The sequence below is a fragment of the Schistocerca piceifrons genome, chromosome X (assembly GCF_021461385.2).
Source record: "Schistocerca piceifrons isolate TAMUIC-IGC-003096 chromosome X, iqSchPice1.1, whole genome shotgun sequence".
Lineage (NCBI taxonomy): Eukaryota > Metazoa > Arthropoda > Insecta > Orthoptera > Acrididae > Schistocerca > Schistocerca piceifrons.
Genome location: NC_060149.1, coordinates 828143798 through 828153217, shown reverse-complemented (window position 1 = coordinate 828153217; position 9420 = coordinate 828143798).

Below are 9420 nucleotides of genomic sequence, written 5' to 3'. Positions count from 1 at the left end.
AATCTTTCCTTCTCATTCCATATGGTAAGTCTCCCCTGAGCAACAGTTCTTGGTGACTTGCCCAAAATCTACCCGTTTTTCTAGACCTCTCCAGTCTTTTTCCTTCACCTTGCCAATCGCAACAGTCTTATGTGTGTGTTCTCCCGCTGCTTGGCGAGTAGATTTTTTTATCTATCCAATTAAATAATTTTAACACATGCCAAGATAGATTTTTCCATGTGAGTAGTGCAAACCTTCCCTTCTGTCTACCCCGCCCCGCCCAACCCCCCCCCCCCCCCCCAACCCCAAACACACAGAAATTCACGAGACCAATTTCTTTTACCGGTTTCTTTGGTTTGGGTGGCAGTGGGGAGTAAGGACATAACTGACAAAATACATATAAAACTGGACATTATATAAATCCATACTGGAGATGCTGAGTCATATATAGGTACAACAAGAAGAATGTCAAACAAAGCTTTCAGTCCAAGACACACCTGACCACTGTCTCTGGCTGCCAAGGCCAGCCTGTGAGCAGCACTGCACGATGCTCAAATTTTGCCTTGGCAACCAAAGACTGCAGCCACGTTTGATTCTGATGAGGGGCTATTTGGCGAAAAGCTTTGTTTGACAGTCTTTTTGTTGAACCCCTCTGTGAATCAGTATCTCCACTATATGGTGCGTTGCAACTATCCTTTTCACAATATTGTCAAAAGTTGATCTTCCTTTTTTATTGCAGTGAGATGACAAAGCAAGCCACATACAGTTACTGGTGTCACTATTCTAAACAACTGCTTTTGTTGTTATAACCAGTGCTTGATTTGTGATGGTATTCCGCACCAATACCTATGATAAAAAAAAAACCTTAAAATAATGGTTTAAAACTTTGATTAAAAAAAAAAAAAAAAACACTCCCTGGCAGGTCACAGTACTGGCACCTCTCTTTTTTACAAATCAAGCATGGTCATAACTGTTGTTACTTCTGCTTTTTTTTTTTATTTCTTCAAGGTCATGTCACATCCAAAAGATCAAATCAAAGTGAACATATCTAGAAGAAACTCTTACAAATAAGTGTTCATTTTCATAGCCCATTATATACTATCATAGACTGATCAATCTGAAGTTACAAGCAGAGTAGAGGTGATGCATGGAAAGAACCAAAGAAAAAGAACTGAACACAAGACAAATAAGAAGGTGTGTAACATTGGTTGAATGTGTTACAGTTGGCTCATTATACCTTATTTTAAACACATCCACAGTGAATTTTTGATGAGATTTCTAGGACAGATGAATACTCAGTATTTCTTCATCCCATTTACATTTGGATTGCTGGAAGTTATGCAGTCAAAAGACTGGTTCAGTAACATCTGACTGCAAACCCTAAACTTCATGGAATATTTCCTCGCAATAAGAGAGAAATGCAGGTGCAAGTCGCAGTCCAGCAGAAATTTTAACATGTCACTAATATGTGTTACATCTATACCTAATACAGCTGATGTCTAACAGTTTGCAGTAAGACAATACATTTTGCATAATTGAATGTATTATAACAAAACATTCTACATTCCATGCAGAACAAATCATAAAATACTTTAATTTCATCCTTTCTCGCAGCTTTACTTTTGAAGAAACGTAAGCAACTCAATCAAACAAAATTACCCTTGGACGGACCAGTAAACTCTTCTCAAAAGTGTGTATTCTTCCCCCTCCCTTCCAAGAGACACACATGTAACATTATGCAATGATTCTGTAATTAATTTCTCTGTGTGGGGATGGGAGCAGGGATTGTGGACAACTCACATATAAAATTGGACAATATATGTACGAGACATAACTCCTTTTGCAATAAACAAATTTATTTTACTGCAGTTGTTTTTAACATGTCATACTAAAAAATCACATTCCTTACAACAGTAACTCCAGCACATGGAATACAAGTGTCATCCACTTCAATAAACATTTTATGACAGTGGGTTTTCACATTGGAATGTACACAATTCCATTTTCTTAAAGTGTATCTATGAGACTATCATTGACAGCACCATAACATTACTATATTACCAGACAAATTAATTTGGCACAGATGGTAAAATATAAAATAATGATTTTCGGTACTGACCATGGCCTATCTCTTGTAAGCATCCCATAAAATATAGTTTGGTGGCAGAGAAATTCTGGTTGTGCAATCCTGTAGTTGTTCTGTTGTGGTACTGGATTTGCGATGTGTTTCTGAAAATAAATCAAAGGTATATTGAATGAATTATTGCATATCTGTTGATAGAATCTGGCAGTTGGTTGGTTGGTTTTTGGGGAAGGAGACCAGACAGCGAGGTCATCGGTCTCATCGGATTAGGGAAGGACGGGGAAGGAAGTCGGCCGTGCCCTTTGAAAGGAACCATCCCGGCATTTGCCTGGAGCGATTTAGGGAAATCACGGGAAACCTAAATCAGGATGGCCGGACGCGGGATTGAACCGTCCTCCTCCCGAATGCGAGTCCAGTGTCTAACCACTGCGCCACCTCGCTCGGTAATCTGGCAGTAATGGGAAAAACAAACATAAGTAGAATAACATCACTACATGTCAAAATACAAAAGGGTTAAGCATGTACTGATTAGTAACATGAATTTTGTATGTAGAGTACACCACTCAATCACCAATGAGGTACAAATCAATCTCAAATGAAGCACTGAGGAGTAAAAACTCCTGCATTTGAGCAAATATTTAGTTGTGAAATGTTGAAGCATATAATCAGCTAATCTGATGACATGTTGCAGTGACTTTGTAAATGGGCAGCTGCAGACAGTGATTTAAGTGTTTATAGTGTTTACCAACAGTCATTTTGTAGGTGCATCTTCAACAGTTGATTGGTTTGATTGAGAGAGGGGTAAAGGGACCAAACTACGAGGTCATCAGAGCCTTGTTCCGAATAAAACAATGGCACAAATGTGAGAAAATGAACAAGACTGACAACTCAAAACAGAATGAAAAGAAAAATCACAAGAACGATGAAGGGCAACAAACATGTATATGGACAAAAGGGGACAAGAAAACCACAGAAATGAAAGACATGGGATGAAGGTATTAAAACAACAAAGCAGATTACCATGGCTGGCTGACCATGAGAATAAAAAAGGAGAAGTCAGCAATTCTGCAACACATTAAGATCTTCACCCTAGAAGCACTACGGTGGAGGATACAGAGGGACAAAGGACATGTGCTAAAACTTAGATCAAATAATATAACCAATCCTCATGAGTAAAACGTAAAACTAAATCAGCCGATGAGACATTGTCAGATAAAATTAGTGGCAACGATTCCGGTAACCCAAGATAATATCATCTAGTAGATAGTGTCAGAAGTTCCATGCGGCTTTTCGTGGATGATACTGTAGTATACAGAGAAGTTGCAGCATGAGAAAATTGCAGCGAAATGCAGGAAGATCTGCAGCTGATAGGCGCTTGGTGCAGGGAGTGGCAACTGACCCTTAACATAGACAAATGTAATGTATTTCGAATACACAGAAAGAAGGATCCTTTATTGTATCATTATATGATAGCGGAACAAACACTGGTCGCAGTTACTTCTGTAAAATATTTGGGGAGTATGCATATGGAACGATTTGAAGTGGAATGATCATATAAAATTAATTGTTGGTAAGGTGGGTGCCAGGTTGAGATTCATTGGGAGAGTCCTTAAAAAATGTAGTCCGTCAACAAAGGATGTGGCTTACAAAACACTTGTTCGAGCTATACTTGTGTATTGCTCATCAGTGTGGGATCCGTACAGGATTAAGTTGACAGAGGAGATAGAGAAGATACAAAGAAGAGTGGCGCGTTTCATCACAGGTTTATTTGGTAAGCGTGATAGTGTTATGGAGATGTTTAGCAAACTCAAGTGGCAGACTCTGCAAGAGAGGGGATCTGCATCATGGTGTAGCTTGCTGTCCAGGTTTCGAGAGGGTGCGTTTCTGGATGAGGTATCGAATGTATTGCTTCCCCCTACTTATACCTCCCAAGGAGATCACGAATGTAAAATCAGAGAGATTCGAGTGTGCACGGAGGCTTTCCGACAGTCATTCTTCCCGCGAGCCATAGGCTACTGGAACAGGAAAGGGAGGTAATGACAGTGGCACGTAAAGTGCCCTCTGCTACACACCATTGAGTGGCTTATGGAGTATAAATGTAGATGTAGATTTCATTGCTGGGCAGTCAAAGTGGAACAGTGCAACAGAATATGGACCACTGTCAACTGGCGCCGAACCGACACTCGGGCGGGTCTTCACCCAAGTGTGGCCAATGCGGAGCCGGCAGAGGAAAACTGATTCCCTCGATAGGCCCGCATGGAAGACTTCAACACATTTGTAGTCTCCTTAATGAAACACAGTTTGTTGTGTGTACTGTTATGCCATTCCATCCCCCAAAGCCGAAAAACCCTACAGCATAAGTCAGAACGACAGGTCAGGTTAAGAGATGCCCATCTCCAGAAGTGGTTTCTGCATAGCTTGTTTGGCTAGCCTGTCAAAAAGTTCATTGTGTGGGATGCCAACATGTCCTGGGGTTCACACAAACACCACTGAACAACGGGACCAGTCCAAGGCATAGATGGACTCCTGGATGGACGCTACCAAAGGATGGCGAGGGTAGCACTGGTCGATAGCTTGTAGGCTGCTCAAGGAGTCACTACACACAAGAAGTGATTCCCCGGAGCATGAATGGATATACTGAAGTGCACGAGAGATGGCCACCAGCTCTGCAGGAATACACTGCAGCCATCAGGCAAGGAATGCTATTCAAAATGGCCGCTGTGGATGCAGGCGAAGCCAACATGACCATCAGCCATTGAGCCGTTGGTGTAAACCACTTCAGAGCCCTGGAACAGGTCAAGTATCGAGAGCAAGTGACAGCAGAGAGCAGCAGGAGTAACTGAGTCCTTAGGGTCATGCTAAAGGTCCAGATAAATCTGCAGTCTAGGTGTACAAAAGGAGGTGTATGCAGACAGATACATCATGGAAGGACTCCGGCCTCCACCAGGACACTGGTCACCGGACTCGTCATAAAAGCTGCCGTCGCTAGGTGAACACCACAGTGGTGCACTGGGTCGAGTACACGCAACACTGAGGGCACTGCCAAACCATAAATCACACTCCCATAATCAAGGCAGGATTGAACAAGGGCTTTGTAGAGCTGCAGCAGACCAGAGCGATCTGCACCCCAGTTGGTGTTGCTCAGGCAGCAGAGGGCATTGAGGTGCTGCCAACACTTCTGCTTAAGCTGATGAAGGTGAGGTAGCCAAGTCAATTGGGCATCGAAAACCAGTCGTAAGAATCGATATGTCTCCACTACAGTGAGTGGATCATCATGAAGGTAAAGTTCTGGTTCCAGATGAATGGTACGATGCTGACAGAAGTGCATGACACACGACTTAGTGGCCAAAAACCGGAAGCTGTGGGCGAAAGCCCATGACTGCTCCTTGTGGATGGCGCCCTGTAGGCACCACTTGTCAACACCAGTACTGGCAGAACAGAACGAAATGCAGAAGTCATCTGCATACAGGAAGGGTGAGACGGACGGCCCTACAGCTGCTGATACACCATTAAGGGCCACTAAAAATAGCGATACACTCAATACAGAGCCCTGCATGACCCCATTCTCCTGGATATGGGGGAACTATGGGAGGCACCAACTTTGACACTAAAAGTACGGAGCCACAGGAAATTCTGTAAAATATAGCAGGCGTCGGAGCCCCCACCTGTATAATGTGGCAAGGATATGATGTCGCCAGGTGGTGTCATATGGTTTGTGTACATCAAAGAAAACGGTAACAAGGTGTTGGTGTCTGGAAAAGGCTGTTCGGATGGCAGACTTGAAGGAAACTAGATTATCAGTGGCAGAGTACCCCTGGCGGAAGCTGCCCTGACATGGAGCCAGTAGGCCACATGACTCGTGGACCCAATTCAACCGCTGACACACCATACATTCCAGCAGCTTACAAAGACTGTTGGTGAGGCTGATAGCTTTCCACATCAAGCAGGTTTTTGCCGGATTTGAGCACTGGAATGACGGTGCTCTCCCGCCATTGTGATGGAAAGAAACCATCACACCAGATCCGGTTGAAGATGATTAGGAGGTGGTGGTGGTTAGTGTTTAACGTCCCGTCAACAACGAGGTCATTAGAGACGGAGCGCAAGCTCGGGTTAGGGAAGGATTGGGAAGGAAATCGGCCGTGCCCTTTCAAAGGAACCATCCCGGCATTTGCCTGAAACGATTTAGGGAAATCACGGAAAACCTAAATCAGGATGGCTGGAGACGGGATTGAACCGTCGTCCTCCCGAATGCGAGTCCAGTGTGCTAACCACTGCGCCACCTCGCTCGGTGATGATTAGGAGATGGCACTTGTAGTCAGATGAGAAAAGTTTAATCATCTGATTGTGGATCCAATCTGGCCAAGGAGCTGTGTCAGTGCTATGTGTAAGTGCGCTGAGGAGTTCCCACTCCGTAAACGGGGCATTATAGGGTCACTGCGGCGTGTAGTGAACGAGATGACTTTCCTTTCAATCCATTGTTTGAGGGTGTGAAAGGCTGGGGGGTAGTTCTCCGACGCAGAGGCTTGAGCAAAGTGATTGGCAATCGCACTTGCGTTAGTACATAAGACGCCACTGATGGTAATGAAGAGGACACCTATTGGGGTCTGGCACCCAACAAGACGTCTGATCTTCGTCCAGACTTGGGAAGGTGATGTATGGCACTCAATGGTCGACACATACCTCTCCCAGCACAACTGTTTCCGTTGTTTTATAAACTGGTATACACAGGCACGGAGCCGCTTAAAGGCTATCAGATGCTCCAGGGAAGGATGTCGCTTATGTCGCTGTAGAGCTCATGGACACACTGAAATTGCCTTAGCGACTTCCTGCGACCACAAAGAGACTGTCTTTTGCCGGGGCACCCTAAAGAGCTAGGGATTGCGTTTTCTGCCACAGAAACGATTGTTATAGTCACCTGCTCATCCATCACATCAATGTTACCATGCTCAACCATCACATTGATGTTACCATGTGGGGGAGAATCAACGGTGACAGATGTGAAAGTTTCCCAGTGTGCCCATCTGGGCAGGCATCTGTGGGCCTGACACCAGGGCACTGACAGGAAGATGGGGAAGTGATCACTAACACACAGGTCGTCATGTGCTCTCCAGTGGATAGATGTGAGAAGTCCTGGGCTGCAAGTTGATAAATCAATGGCTGAGTAACTACCTCGAGCCACACTGAAATGTGTGGCGGCCCCAGTATTTAAGAGGTAGAAGTCGAACTGAGACAGTACAGTTTCGACATCTTTGCCTCAGCCAGCAAGCACAGTGTCACCACATAAGGGGTTACGGGCATTAAAATCCACCAAAAGTAGGAAAGGTTTAGGGAGATGATTGATCAGCGCAGCTATTACATTCAGGGGTACTGCACCATCTGGAGGAAGATATACATTGCAGACAGTTATTTCCTGCGCAGCCACAGCTTCAAGAGGTGTTTGAAGCAGCAGAGTTTCACTACAGACTGGGATTAGGACATAAATGCAAACTCCACCTGACACTTGATTACAGTCACTACAGTTCCTGTAATATCCCTTATAGCCACAGAGGGCAGGGGTCCACATTGGCGGGAACCAGGTTCCCTGGAGGGCAATGCAGAAAGCACGCATAAAGCTTAACAGTTGCCGTAACTCAGCCAGGCGGTGGAAAAAACTGCCGCAATTCCACTGGAGGATGACATCATCGTGAGGCTGGGAAGGCATGGAACATCCAATGAGGCAGCATACACCTCAGGGTTACCTGCTGCCACGGACTTTTTAACTGAGCAGCCTATATCCATTGTGTCTGAGGGTCCAGCGAGATCCAGGTCCTCAACAGACGCCAAAATCTCCACTCCATCCTCAGACATAGAGCTTGTTGGTAGTGGTGGTGTCGGTGGCATCTCAAGTTCCTTGTTCTTCGGGGTCGTCTTTTTCGATTTCTCATATTGTTCCTTGGGTTTCCCTGGCTGGGAGGACTTCACTGAATCAGTCTCCTGGACTGAGGATGAGCGTGAAGCCCTATGACCAGCTGCTTTTGGGCTCTTCTGCTGCTGGCAGGTGTCATCTTTCCCACTAGCAGAAACCCGGAAAGGGAGTGACCCTTCCTATCGAGAGGAGCTGAAGAAGCCTTACGCTTCTCTGGCTCAGAAGTGGGAACGGAAATCCTCAATGGTTGGAGGAGTGTTGCTGCCGAAGTAGGTGATATGGGAGCAACAGGAAGGGAAGTGGCCCCCCGCCATCAAGGGAGCAGGTGTAATCTCCTGGTTCTGAGAGGCAACAGGAATTCGAGGAACTGGCGGGGTGACAACTGTTCTCATAGCAGCGGCGTATGAGGTGGTCATAGCCATAGGATGTAGGCGCTCAAATTTCCTCTTAGCCTCAGTGAAAGTCAGTCAATCTAGGGTATTATATTCCATGATTTTTCTCTCTTCCTGTAAAATCCTGGAGTCTCGGAAGCAAGGTGAATGAAGCTCTCCGCAGTTGACACAGATAAGAGGCCGGGCACATGGAGTACCGGGATGCGATGGACGTCCAAAATATCGACATGTGACGCTTCAAGTACAGCGAGAAGATATATGGCCAAACTTCCAGCACTTAAAGCACCCCATTGGGAGAGGGACATATGGCTTGATGTCACAGCGGTGGACCATCACCTTGACCTTCTCGGGCAATTTCACCCTCGAAGGCCAAGATGAAAGCACCGGTGGCAATCTGGTTATCCCTCGGACCTCGATGGATGCGCCTGACAAAATGAACACCTCACCACTCTAAATTGGTGCGCAGCTCATCGTCATACTGCAAAAGAAGGTCCCTGTGGAATATAATCCCCTGGACCATATTTAAGCTCTTATAAGGCGTGATGGTAACAAACATCTCCCAACTTGCCATAAGCGAGTAATGCCTGTGACTGGGCAGAGGATGCTGTTTTTATCAAAACTGACCCAGAGCAGATTTTGGACAAGCCCTCCACCTCCCCAAACTTGTCCTCCAATTGCTCCACAAAAAACTGAGGCTTCATGGACATTAAAGATTCCCCATCAACTCTCATACATACGAGGTATCAGGGCGAATAAGTTTCACTGCCATCCTTAGCCTGGTGTTCCTCCCAAGGTATGGCCAGGGAGGGGAATGACTTGGGGTCATATTTCTTAGCATTTAAGTTATACTTTGCCCACTTAGAGACTGCTGGAGGCGGACCACAAGCAAGGGATGACGTACTACGCTTCATGGAGTGTCACCCACTCTGATGCCACCCACTTGACCAGGGGCCCTCCCCATGGACGCAACACAGCTTCAGCAAAGGCCACTTGGCAGGATGACCATTGCCAGGAGTCCTGATGCCCGAGGGTGACGGGCATCTACTCCTTGGCATACGTAG